The following is a 13766-nucleotide window of genomic DNA, read 5'->3' as shown; positions in this document are numbered from 1 at the left end:
CAAAGCAGGGCAGGGCAGGGCGGCGCAGCAACCGGCCCGAACACCCGCGCCCTCTGCCCACCCCTGCTTTTCTGCTTTCAACTCTAGGAACTAAACCCACTGTTTTAGTTCCTACTCAGGTTTAAACGGAGGTGGGCGTGAGCTGTGAAGAAGAGAAAGAAGGAAAAGAAGGGGGTGGAGGGAAAGACAAACTGAGAAATCTCGGAGGGTACGGGGGTGGGGTGGGGATGGTTAAGCAGCAGGGAGGGGGGCATCTGGGTTATGAAAGTGTCTCTGCTCTAGTCTTAAACTCTTCCGCGTCTTCGTGACCCCGGATCGTGGCCAACGTCGGGGCTTCTGACTCCACCCTCCCCAAAGGGCCGGGAAGCCTGGGTCTGAACGGGGAAGTCCAGATGTAGGTGCCTGGCTTTGCATTGCCCGGGCAAGTCGTGCACCCCTGGGAGCCTCCTCCCTCTGCCTGCTCACCGGGGAGAACCTTCCCACAGGGATCTGAGGCATTGGGAGGTACTCAGCGGGTGCCTGGAAGGTTTGAGGAACCGAGGGGGCGCCGCGAGGAAAAACGTTTCCGCCCACCCCTAGCCTCTTCTCCAACCGAGGACAGGATTTGGGGTCTATTGTTCCGGTCCTACAGCCCTAAGCTGGGGTCTTCCCACGAAGTGCTGCTACCACCTGCTGGTTCTTTGAAGGAGCACAGGCATCGGGTGGAATTCCCTCTGGCCTTTTCCCCCCTCCCCATTACCACCATGCTGCTTCTCACTCTCCCACTTACTTCATTTACCCAAGACGAGGTGAAGCACTAGCTGCAAATGGGCTGATCAAAACTGGTACTTAAGGAGCATCCAGAAACCAAGGAAAATTGTGAAAGAGATCTGCGAGCCAACAAGCACAATAAGCAGAACAATGAAACTCATTAGGAGGCACCTGGGAGAAACAAACAGGCTTTAATGAATTGGCTGAATGAGTGATGGAAACAGGCGGCTGAACTAGTCCCCACTTGGCAGAGGGATTGTTCACTCTCAATATCTGCAGTCAATTAATAAGCCTAATGATGTTGAATGATTCTGCATTTGGGCATCTTCAATAAGTCCACTTGCACTGGTGAGGCTAATTCCATCCTGTTTCTTCCCCCTTGCTCTGAAATTCAGTGGTAGGGAGCTGCCTTCATTTCATTTCCAAATCAGTCATCTCCAAGGCCTTGAAACACTTTGGTGAAGAAACCTGAATTTACATTGTATGCGATATTACATAACTCATGATCCTAGTTACAGTAGCAACAGAACTGCCAACAAGATTTGGGTAAATGGAAAACTTTCTAAAAAGAAGCATATGATCGAATTGCGTTAAAAGTATCAACAAAACAAAAACAGCAGTTACTTTCTAAACCCCAGAAATTCCAGTGGTAATTCGCAACACATCATATATTGACATTGTAGTAAAAATATCTCTTCCTTTCTTTTGTCTGATCTATCTCATTGTTTACACTGCCCATTCGGTGCCTATCATACGATATTAAGTTTTTGTGGTTCAAGGCTTATGTAATGAGTATTTTTCTTTTGTTGATAACATTTGAGAGGCATCCAGTGCAAAAAAGCGCCATCATACTCTGGAAGGAAAGAGTTTTAAATATGTGATTACAATTGTTCCGTGTATCATCATCATCTCCTATGTGTTAAACCGAGTTTTACAGGTAGGTGGGTAGCACAGAATACATTGTTAAGTTACGCTGCCATCTGTAGCTATTAAAAAGCAAAGTAATGAAACCCTTTTTAAAGTCAAACATAAATCTTCGCTATAATTTGTTCAGTGCCTGGCACATACTGGGTACTTAGAAGTGTTTTAGAATCAGTGAATAAAAAATAATAGTATTTAAACTTGTTCTCTGGTGAGGGGCAGGACCTAATTAAGTCTGTGGCTCACAGAATTCATTATCCTGAGACACAACCACCTATAATGTAAATTTGGAGCCGAGAGAAGCTCCCGGAGTACACAACTCCAGGTGGCTTGGGAGGGGCCTTTGAGTCTGCTTCTTTTCTTTTTCTGGGTTTGCTCCTTCTCAGGCTTTTCTCTTCCACATCTTTCAATCCCTAAGGATGCTCCATTTCTTCCTTCTTCCTTATTTCCCTTTAGAACGACTAATGCAAGCTGGTGTTATTATCGACAAAGAGCTTTAGAAGTCGTTTCCGTGATTATCATTCGAGTAAAAATCAGTACAGGAATTTGCTAAGCCCCCAGATCTCTTATCCCAAGACATTAGCTACGGTTCCAGATACACAACCTCACAGGGGCCCAGGTACGTCCCCGAACTGTCTCGAGGTCCTATGGCCTCTAAGTGCAGTCTTATTTCCCAAAAGCTGGTGTCTGGTCTCCAAATATCTGCCCAATTAAAATGTCAAGTGCCCATTTATACAACTCACCCTTTTTCCCCCCTCTTCAGAAACTTCTAGAGTGTTCTAGGGTTTTCCTACAGGACAAGTTTTGGAACTGAATTTTAGACCAATAGTGATTGATATCCTGGATGCTCACTGAAAGTGAGTGATCTTCAAAGTTTCCCCCTGCAAGCCTTACACTTTGACATTACTTTAACCAAGGAATAATCAAAAGACATTCAGAAGTATTAGTGCACGGAGAGAAAAAGGAGGGTTCTTCTGTCATAACAGAATGTTTTCTCAGAGATTGATTTCAGCGGCATGAGACAGCAACAGGGTTGTACAGAGCACATGCAAAGTTGTACAGCAGTGGTTTAAACAAATCAAGTGCTCCAGGAATGCTATGAGAGCCCCAGGTCAATAAGACTTCGGTTCCCGCCATCCCATCTTTCAGGCGATGACTTGTTCTCTGGTTCTCAGCATGTCAGCAGCGCTCTGGCTGTCATTCCTGTTAGCTTCAGTCCAGAAAAAGAAGACAGACACAAAACCAAGAGCCGAGCTTTGGCTGAGTTAGCGTCCTTGAAAGAACCTTTCTGGAAGCCCCACACACTGCCCTCTCTCGTATGCTATAGGCCAGGGCTGTGTTGCATGACCACCCCTGCCTGAAAGGGACAGGAAAATGCATGCTGCACCAAAGAAAATCCAAGCTCTGTTTGTGAGAGAGGAGACAAGAGAGAACATTGGACAGGCAGCCAGCAGGCTCTGCCGCAAATGGGCAAAGACGATCACCATTAGGTCCATCTTTTCCTGCAATCTACAAAAACAGAAGCTTTTTGTAGGGCATCTTTGCTGATATTTTCCTTCCAGACCATCATACTTAATACATATTTTTAATGCTCAAAGGGGGTTCCTAGGAAGTTACTGTAGTGAATGGAAATGCTAAGAGCTTCCTATCCCTAAAATAACGATGACATCATCTCAAAAGAAAAATAACAAATCCTCCGCAGTTACTCACATAAACAATCAGAGTTGAAAACATTCTGCATTTTGATGGGAATTGGGGCCGTCCCGTGGGCAGGACAGGGTTGATGCCTGCTCCACACCGCACCGCTCCTTCCTTTGTCTGCTGATCTTCGTTCTTCAGCGCCAGACAGGACACGGGATGATCCAGGCCATGGAGCAGATGATCCCCTCGTCTGCTCTTCCAATCAAACGCAGTCTTGTCCCCTCGCTGTGGTCCTGGATGGCGTTCTCTGAAAACACCCGCGTCCCCCACAGTCGGGAAGGTGGTCTGTGTTACCGCAAAATCTGCCTCCAGCTGTAAATGCGGCTGCGGCATCTTCTGGTTCTTGGGCTGCTAGATGTTCCCTGTCGGAGATGATAGCTCTCTGTGTCTCCATTTATACGGGATTCTGGAATCTCTCACATCAGACCTTTAAGCACCAACAAAGGGAACAAGTCAATATCAAGAATGAGTAAACACCACCACCAACGAAACTTGAGCCTTTTAAGAAATCTGCGGAAAAGAGGAAAGGGAATAATGGTGTAAGAGTTTAAAGAACGTGTTTGCACCTTATATTCTTGCCGAGTTAAAAGCAGACACAAAAACTATTTTAAAATGTTGGAATAAAAACGGAGTGGGGAAAGAAAAAAAGAAAAGCCCAATAGCCAAAATAAAATCTTAGTCATGCAGAAAGAAAAAAAATGACAAAACTCTGAGAAAAACAAATAGCAAAATACAACCTGAACCTAGAAGACTCAGGATATGATACATAAATTGATTCATTTTTAAATAACAGAGAAGGTAGAATGTTTGGAAAATATGATAGGAAATTCGAACCTTAAAATAACAATAATTCCAGAATGGGAAAGATCAAATACAGGAGAGAGAGAGAAAAGACAAAATTAACAAAATTTATTTTAGCATCTGGCACATATGAAGTGCTTTATAAGTATTCATTAAATAGTTGAATTAAGTAAGAAAAAAATTGTGAGAATGAAAATTTAGAGATGGTTTAAGCAAAACTGAAAAGCAGAAATCAATACCAATATACATCCTGGAGGAAGTTTCCCAGTGAATACCTTGTAAGTTTACACACACACACACACACACACACACACACACACACACAGAATTTATATTTAACAATAGTGAAATTCAAGATCCCTTCATATTTCTTCTCTGGGGCATTAATTAATGAGAACCTGCAGAGTTTTCAGAAGAAAAGTGTAAAGTATAAATGCTATTGATCAGTTTCTCGAAAGCCGTTCCCAGCTCTTCTCCTTAGCTCCCCCCCCCCACCCCCCCCATGTTGAGGTGAGGGAATAAATAATTGCCCTCCTGCCTTTTCCTACAGTTAGGGGTGGATACCAGGCCTGACTCTGGTTCTTGAGAAGAAAACAGAATTCTGCTGGCGGCTCTTCTGTGAAAGCTTTTGGATCTCTATAAAGAGACAGAGGTTTGACCAATGTGGCTCTTTCTCCTTTGTCTCACTTTGAAACCCTCCCTTGGACGTTGTATAGGGATGTCAATGCCATAAAAAACGTAGCAGATGAAAACAACACAAATATATTATCTTACCGTTCTGAAGTTGGGTCAGAAATCCAAAATGGATCTAAACTGGGCTTTAAAAAAAAAAACAAGGTGAGGGGCTTCTGGGTGGCTCAGTCCATTAGGCGACTGCCTTCAGCTCAGGTCATGATCTCAGGGTCCTGGGATCAAGCCCTGAATTGGGCTCCCTGCTTCCCCTCTCCTCTGCCCCTCCACCCCCTCCACCACCTCCCCCGCCCATGCTCTCTCTCTTTCTCTCTCAAATAAATAAATTAAATCTTTAAAAAAGAAATCAAGTTGTAGCAGGGCTGTGTTCCTTGTCTAGGCTCTAGGGAGAATTTGTTTCCTTGCTTTTTCTAGTATGACTTCTAGGGGTCACCGCATTCCTTAACTGATGTTCTTTAAACTCAAAGCCAGTAATGTTGGGCTGAACTTTTTGGCTGACTCTCTTCTGTCTCCCTCTTCTACTTGTGGTAACAGTGGGTCCACCCAGATAACCCAGAATAATCTCTCTACCTCAAAGGCAGGTGATTAGCTTAGCAACCTTAATTCTATCCACAAATTTAATTACCCATCATTACATAAACTAACATAGCATCCTAATTCCAGGAATTAGGATGTGGATATTTTGGGGGACCTGCCCCCATTATTCTGCCTACCACAGACACGATGGCTGGAGCATCAGCATTCCATATTGTCACCTGAGCCAAAGCCAGCAACCATGTACACTTCCTGTTACATGAGAAAAATAAACATGTGTAATTGTGGATTTTGTTACCTGTAGCTTCAAACATTATATCCCCAGCCAAGGGCTTACTCTCTTTAAACACCAAGCTGGGGTCATTTTCAGATCTGCAAATTCTTGGAACATTTACCACTCAAGACTGTTTTCCAGCAAGACACACAACAAATGTACTCTGAATAATTAAAAGACGAATAAGCAATTGCATTCTTCATTGGGGAGGTTGTGATGGAGAAAAAGTGGTTATAATCACTGAAGCTGTCTAAAATTGTATGATAAAGAAAATACAAAACAAAATATAAACCTGCAAAACACTAATAACAACAGGAAAATTCAGTAATTGAGGGTAATTATGGCAACAGAAGTAAAACACTTGATGTAAATAAAATTTTTTTAAAAAGTCTTTCTTTTTTAAAGGAGATTTTAACTCCAAATTAGCAGCCTGCAAAATATGAAAGGGAAATAGCAATGATGTGGGTATCGTTGGTGTTAATTTCCTTGATGCCCATCAAAGGAAGTCAATAGTTATTGCTGGCATAATTAGGCAAAAAGAACTTTAATGTTTTAAGATAGTCATGTAAGATTATCTTTAAAATAGAGTGTTAACCTTCCAAATGATAGATAAAAGCTAAAAGTGAATGGATATATTTCATTCATCCAAGGAAACATAGATAAAAGATCACAAGGAAGCATTAAAATATAGAAAGGATAATTAAAGTGACAGATGTCAAGCCTAGTACAATGTCCTAATAAGCATAATATTCTAGAACAATTTCTATGGTAAGTCAGTGAAATAAGTACGCTGTGAAATTTCTTCATGCAGCAAGTAACAGAAAGTCTCTTGTACATTTTATAATACACTGAAATGAACTGTTGTCTTTTGCATGTCTAGAAATATTTATATAAATGAGACAGTATTTGGAGGAACTTGACCCTTTGATGTCTCAAATGAAAATGGAAATATCAATGACAGTACAAAATACTATTGTTAAAATTAAATATATAATTTTGGAATATTTAAACCATGGAATTGAAATACATAACACACACACACACACACACACCCCAGGAAGGAGAAAATTGCCATCCTTCCCCTGTTTCCCACCTCCTCTCACACCCTCTAGGAGAGATGGGAAGATGTTGACTTGTCTACAAAGTTAATTAGGCTCTTACAAGCGATAACTTTCAAGCTTCATCTGAGTCTTTGTGTGACTAAAGTAGCAATCACGAAAAGAGATAAAACTTAGAAACGAGCTCCCTTTTTATTTATTATAAACCCAAGAGGATGCCGTGTGAAGGTGGGAGATGATTTTTGTTTAAATCCTGGTATAGTCACATTCAAATTCAAACAAAATATAGGCTTAAAGACTTTAATCACTTTTTTTTTAAGATTTTATTTATTTATTCAACAGAGATAGGGACAGCCAGTGAGAGAGGGAACACAAGCAGGGGGAGTGGGAGAGGAAGAAGCAGGCTCATAGTGGAAGAGCCTGATGTGGGGCTCGATCCCATAATGCCAGGATCACTCCCTGAGCCAAAGGCAGACTCCCAACAGCTGTGCCACCCAGGCGCCCCAAGACTTTAATCACTTTAAATTAAAACATGAAATTGTTTATTTCCGTATTGGAAGATAGAGTACATTCCTTAACTGGATTATATTCATTCATTTCAAGGTAGATTAATGACATGGAGACGTTTGACATGTAAACTGTTAAATAGAACTAGTGTAAATTACAGAAATTTCCCATATTAAGTCTCATTAAATCTCTACTGACAATACCATTTTCCCCTTTCCTCCCTCCCGCCCTTGCTATTGCCCGGAAGCAGCTTTGTGACACTGCTCTCCATAATAGTGTAATTACTAATTTTATTACAGGCGAGGTGGGCTTCACTAATTGTTAGATAATTAGGTTTTTCCTCCTTGTAAGTTTGTTCTGTGCTATCTATGAGAATTAATGTTTGGCCTTGTGAGTTGTGTTTTTCTGAATCACCATTACCTGTTGGATACTAGAAGAAAAAAGTGGCATGTTAATGACTCACGTTGGTTATAAGACAAAGAAGGAAAATAGATTTAGCCACTCTGTATCATTCTCTTAGAGACCCCAGAGTAGAGTAAATAATTCAGGATTCCCCCCAAGGTGATTTTAAATACCAGACTAATTTAGTGTAGTATGTGAAAGAGGAATAGAAAAATGATATATTAATGCTTACATTTCTGGAAAAGGAAAGCATACTTTTGCCCAAACTCATCTTTCTACCTAGAGGGACTTTTTCTCTTTTGTCATCTAGTTACCTCCTGCTTATTCTTAAAATCTCAGCTCACAGCCCAGAAATAAATCCTCACATCTATGGTCAACTGATTATCAGCAAGCGTGCCAACACCATTGAAGGATTAAAGGACAAGCTTTTCAACAAGTGGTACTGAAAAAACTAGGTATCTATGTGCAAAAAACTGAAGTTGGACCTCTATCTCACAGTAGATACAAAAATTAACTCAAACTGGATCAAAGACCTAAAACTAAGAGCTAAAATTATAAAAATCTTGAAAGAAAACAATGAGGAAAATCTTCATGACGTTAGCTTTGGCAATGGTTTCATAGACAAGACATCAAAAGCACAAGCATCGAAACAAAAACCAGAGAAATTGGACTTCATCAAAATGAAGAACTTTCGTTCTCCAAAGAAGATGTACAGACGGCCAAGAAACACGCGAGAAGATGTTCAACCTCACTTGTCAGTCAGGGAAATGCCAATCAAAACCGCCATGCGACACCATTTCACACTTAGTAGGATGGCTAGAATTTAATAAATAGACAATAACAAGTATTGGTGAGGATGTGGAAAAATCGGAACCCTTGTGTATCACCAATGGGAGTGTAAAACATTGGAAAACATTTTGTCTTGTCGGTTTTCTAAAAAAGCTAAACATGGAACTATCACGTGACCCAGCAACTTCACGCCTACGTATCTATCCAGAAGAGTTGAAAGCAAGTGCTAGACTAGATATTTCCCCACCCTTGTTCATTGCAGCATTATTCGCAATAGCCAAAAGGTGGGAACAGTCCAAGCATCAGTGGGTGAATGGATAAACAAAAATTGGTATATACACATAATGGAATATTATTCTACCAGAAAAAGGAACCATAGTTTGATGTATGCTACAAGGATGGACCTGGAAAATATTATGCATAGTGAAGTAAGCCAGATCCAGAAGGACACATACTGTAAAATTCTAGTTTGATAAGGTATCTAAAATAGACAAATTCATAGAAACAGAAAAATGGAATAGAGACTACCAGGGGCTGGGAGGGAGGAAAGAGGGAAGAGGGGTCATAGTTCAATAGGTACAGAGTTTTTGTTGGGAAAGATGAAAAAATGTTTGGATATAGACAGTGGGGGTAATCACACAGCATTGTGAATATATTTAATGCCACTGAATTGTGCTGAAGATGATAAATATTAGGTTACATATATTTTACAACAATTAACACCTCAGCTCGCAGATGGCTGTTTCAGGAGAACCTTCTGAAATACTATTGTACTCACAGGGTCTGTGCTTTTCTTTCATCATATTTACCCTTGTTTTTTAAATATATATTTATTTGTGTTCTTTTTGAAGCTGTCTTTCTCTTCCCCAGGACTGTGGGCTCCATAATGATTTCTATGTCAGACTTGGTTACTTATTTCCCATCAGTGTCAAGCCCATTGAAATAATTTGGTATAAAACTTGTATTGGGTGAATCTTCCTAGTATAAAAAAGGACACTAAAATACAATCTTGAGGATCACATACATTGCAATTATTTAAATCTTTTGTAGCCATGACATGTGTAAAGTTGACGAAGTTTAATAGGTCATATAAAAATATAATTTAGCGAACGTGGCGTGACGAGGCCACACACACACACAGATAGAGAAACAAGTCTAATTATCCTGTTGTTACATCACATAATTATCCCTGATCAAATTATAGATTGTAGAAGGGATAATTATTCCTAATGGCCTCCAAAAGCCATCATTTTCTCTCACTTGAATTTGGTAGGAATCGAGGGAGGTAGCTAACCAGCAAATGCATCGCAGCACAGTCTGATGTTCGGTAATTCGCTCTGAAGGAGAATCATGGCAGATGAAGTTTCCTATGAGAAGCTACGTGTCTTGTAAAGGATTTCAAATGAACCAGCAGAGCACAAGTGTTACAGACTCTTCTGTCCAAGAGCCCGCAGTAGCTTTTCCCACAATGGCTAATCGTTCAAGGGATGAACCACAAAAAGGAGTGAGGTTTGCTCTTCTTTTTCTTTTCTTGTTTGACTAGAAAATTTAAGATTTTAGGAGAGCTTCTTCGGTGAATGCCTTAGATTCTGAACACCCAGAAGAAGATTGACAAAATTGTATTCTGTCAGCATATTTACATGGCAACTCTCCTTCCAGACACTTCTATTTCTTTCTTTCTTTCTTTCTTTCTTTCTTTCTTTCTTTCTTTCTTTCTTTCTTTCTTCTTTTTCTTTCTTTCTTTTTTTTAGTAGCAACAGTGGAGAGGGTGGTAGATTCCAGGCTACTTAAAATGGGGAATTTCTGTAGTTCACATTAATTCTATGGAGTCATTTTACTATGCGTCTCGTCCTGCTTGATCCACTTTGTTACTGACAAGTGTATTCTGCAGTATGTCATTCGCCTATTTTTCCCAAGGAAAACATTTTCATGTCTTTGTAAATAAATGATTAAGGCCTTTAAGACTGTTTTTGTTGAGACTGATAAGTTTGTGTGTGATTATGATGTGTGCCTTTCTCTGTGATCTAGGGTTTTTCCATCTGTTAAATGCCATTGAATAATTTTTTTAAAAAAAGGCTGCTAAGAAACTGGTTGGCAGAGAGACAATATTCAAGCAGTAGACGTTAGTATCATAAGATAGAGAATGTTTTTGGTTTTTTCCTCTTAGCAGCTGCTTAGAACATTCTCCTGCGGGCAAGTTGTTTGGTTTTGTTGGGAGGAAACATGTTGGTTAGCTCTGGGGGCTTAGCGATGGCAGCGTGGGCACTCAGGTAGGGCACGATGCTGCCACCTGCCCTGTCAGTCCAGCGCTGGGGGGTTGACTGCCATCCCCCCACTTTGTTTTCGGCTGAGTATTGTGTGCACACGTAAATTTGGATATAGGGGCGGGAGTAGGGCTGAACTGCTTTACATAATAAAGGGAGGCGTGTTTAAGGGTTTGTGTTTACTTATTTTTCAAATAGCAATTGGATAGGAATTTTAGAACACTAATGAAAAAAGAGCGGTCAGGGGGCTCAAACCTCCTTTCTTCTCAATAAAATGTAGCGGCCGAAGGAGATGCAGTGTTGAGCTCCACTAGTTCGGGTCTGCGGGCTTCCTCGGTGATGGATGGGAAATGTCACGGAGGCATCCGTGGCCCATCCGTGGCCGCCTGAGGCTGGGTCCTTCCTAGGCTCCTATTTTATCAAAAAAGAGAAGGTGTTTCGTGGTCATAATTATTACTCTCTCTGGGGCAGGACCTTATGTCTCCTTTCCAAGAGTCTTGTGGGAAAATCCATGAACAATGATTTCTGTCTTACTTGAGATATTAAAGAATAACTTTCGGGGCGCCTGGGTGGCACAGCGGTTAAGCGTCTGCCTTCAGCTCAGGGCGTGATCCTGGCGTTATTATGGGATCGAGCCCCACATCAGGCTCCTCCGCTATGAGCCTGCTTCTTCCTCTCCCACTCCCCCTGCTTGTGTTCCCTCTCTTGCTGCCTCTCTCTATCAAATAAATAAAATCTTAAAAAAAAAAAAAAAGAAGTTTAGTAGACAGGTATGCTTACCTATCTCTTTTCTTTTTACCGTCTTGATACAGACGCGTAGAAGGATCTCGGAAGCTACATTTTTAAAAAGGCAGATGGGAAAAAACAGCCACTCCTCAGTCTTTGAATTACTCCTTGGAGAGGTGACTCTTGTCAACCAGAAACAACCACTGAGGACTTCACGAAAGCAAGAAATAAACTTCTACCATGCTTGTGAGAGTTTGTTGGTGACAACAGCTAATGTGTCCCTAATGTCCTCTGCTGGGACACGGAGAAAATAGCTTGTGTGGCTGCTGGTGTCATAGGACCAGAGAAGGCAGTTTTCTGAGTTGTATTAAGGGGCCAGGACATTGAACAGAAGTTTGAATTGGACGCCCCCGAAACCTACAATGTTAGCCACTGTCCCCGCGCTCCTCCTCTAACATGTGTGTTTCAGGGAAGGGAGGCAAAGAAAGCATGAAAGAACACAAAACACATCTGCCATGGTCCTGGCTTCTGCCCAGGTCACGAGGTTCGAATTCACAGTCATCGTGACCTCCTTTCGCCCCCCATTCCGCTTTCCCTCTAGCTCGACTGGCACCTTAGCAGGACAGGGTTCTTTCTGGGGAGGAATCACGCCTTTGTCCCCAGAGACAGAGGTGCTGAGTCTATGGGGTCCCAGCTTTGATGGGTTGCCGAAGTTTTTGTTACCTGGGAATATCAGACAGAGGAACACATCCCAGGGAGTTCTCTGGGTTCCAGGCATAGTCTGGCTTGTCACTATTATGCAGTGGCCACCAATTTCCCTCGGGTCATGGGGATCATTCATTTAAGCCGAACCAATGACCACTTGACGAAAATATGTCAGAAACATTGCTTACCTTTGCCCCTCATGTTATCCACCTCTTTTGGGTGTTTGCTTTTTTGGGGTCTATATTTTTCCAGTTTTTCTCCTGAAATTTTCATGTAAGCAATACTTCTTAAAGTCCATGAACTCCTTCTTATTCTTTGATGTTTGTTTGTTTTTACTTTATCCTTTTCCTAATCAATGAGTACAATATATCCTCAGATTTTTCTGAAAAGAAAAAAGATGCTTGGAATTAAATTAATGCCCTTGTCTTTTCCCTGAACTATTTCTGTTCCCTGAACTCCTTATTCTGTTTGATTACCTCGGTCTTTCCCTTTTATGTTACTATATAAGTAAAAGTAATTAATGAAACAATCCTCCAGTTTTTAATACTTCAACTCAATAGAAGTCGTTTTGTTTTCTTTTCACATGAAGGCCAATGCACATTTTCCTGGTCAGGAAGCTCCCCGGGGCGGCTCTCCTAAGAGACCTGACTCAAGGATCCAGGAGGCCAGTGCCCAAGGCTTCCCCAGGATGACACAAAAGGTGAGAGAGAGGAGGATCTTGTGCTAGAGATTTGGAGTTTGGGGCCAAACCTGGAAGAGTTATATGCTTCTGCTTGCATTCCACTCTTCAGAACCAGTCATCCACCCCAAGGCATTGGGAAATGCCATGTTCCCAGAGTCCCAAGAGTATAACAAAATGGTTTGTTAAATTGATAGCATTCTCTTTACCATGGCTGTTTTTTTTTTTAAACCAAATGTCTGCTGATACTCAGTTATCCAACCACATTTGTGGAAAAAAAAAAGTTGATTATTACCTATAACTGACTCACGTTTTCTGCGAACAAGTGGCCTCTTCCCTGCGTGAGAAGAAGACTGACTGCACGCTCTCCGCTCGTGGGTGTGGTGGGTGGACTGGCAGCCCTCGCTGTCAGATAAGCAAGCTGGCAGCCTCTTCCCTGGAAGCCACTGCCCCTCTTGGTTAACAGTTTAATTCCTTCGAAAGACGTGTTTTCCAGCTTCACATGATAGACTTGTTCTCTACGTGTATTCACACATAGGGCGGTCAGAAAGGAGACTCTGACCCGGCAGCCGTTGAACATGTAATTCTTCCACCAACTGTATGAAGTTCTTTCTTGCGTTCTGACTGTGTCCCTGTGGATTGAAGGAACTCTGAAAAATGGCCCTCCCTTGCTGCTTTCTCTCCTACCTGTGCTGAAGTGTGTCTCTCTCCTCTGATTTCTGTATCACTTTAGTCATAGCTAGTTTTGATCTCTCAGCACATAAAGACTTGTTTTGTTATTTCCCTTTCAATATCCAGCAATCATATTAATTTCTTTTATTTATACATCTTTACTGAAACATATACTTTAATAGTTCATTGCTTTGCTTTGTTTTGTTCAAAGAACAAGGAGAGGTCAATGATTTTTTCAATCTAGTGTCTTAAACTAAAGTTACGCATTTGTCACTTAATGGTTTTCTGTGCCA

General features: G+C 41.4%; 1 long non-coding RNA gene across 2 annotated transcripts; it reads right to left on the bottom strand.

Moving 5' to 3' along the window:
• Positions 1-10221: 10221 nt before the first annotated feature.
• On the bottom strand, positions 10222-13427 carry LOC117795170. 2 transcript variants are annotated; one of them, XR_004619019.1, is made up of 3 exons: positions 13097-13427; positions 12311-12504; positions 10222-11102 (listed from the first exon to the last, which is right to left on the bottom strand). It is a non-coding gene; the product is annotated as an uncharacterized LOC117795170 (long non-coding RNA). The 2 variants fall into 2 exon arrangements; XR_004619020.1 differs by having other exon boundaries at positions 13112-13427.
• Between the last annotated feature and the right edge of the window lie 339 nt (positions 13428-13766).

The sequence above is a fragment of the Ailuropoda melanoleuca genome, chromosome 1, assembly GCF_002007445.2.
Source record: "Ailuropoda melanoleuca isolate Jingjing chromosome 1, ASM200744v2, whole genome shotgun sequence".
Classification (NCBI taxonomy): Eukaryota; Metazoa; Chordata; class Mammalia; order Carnivora; family Ursidae; genus Ailuropoda; species Ailuropoda melanoleuca.
The sequence above is the reverse complement of the archived record's forward strand: the minus strand, read 5'-3'. Positions and strand labels throughout refer to the sequence as shown.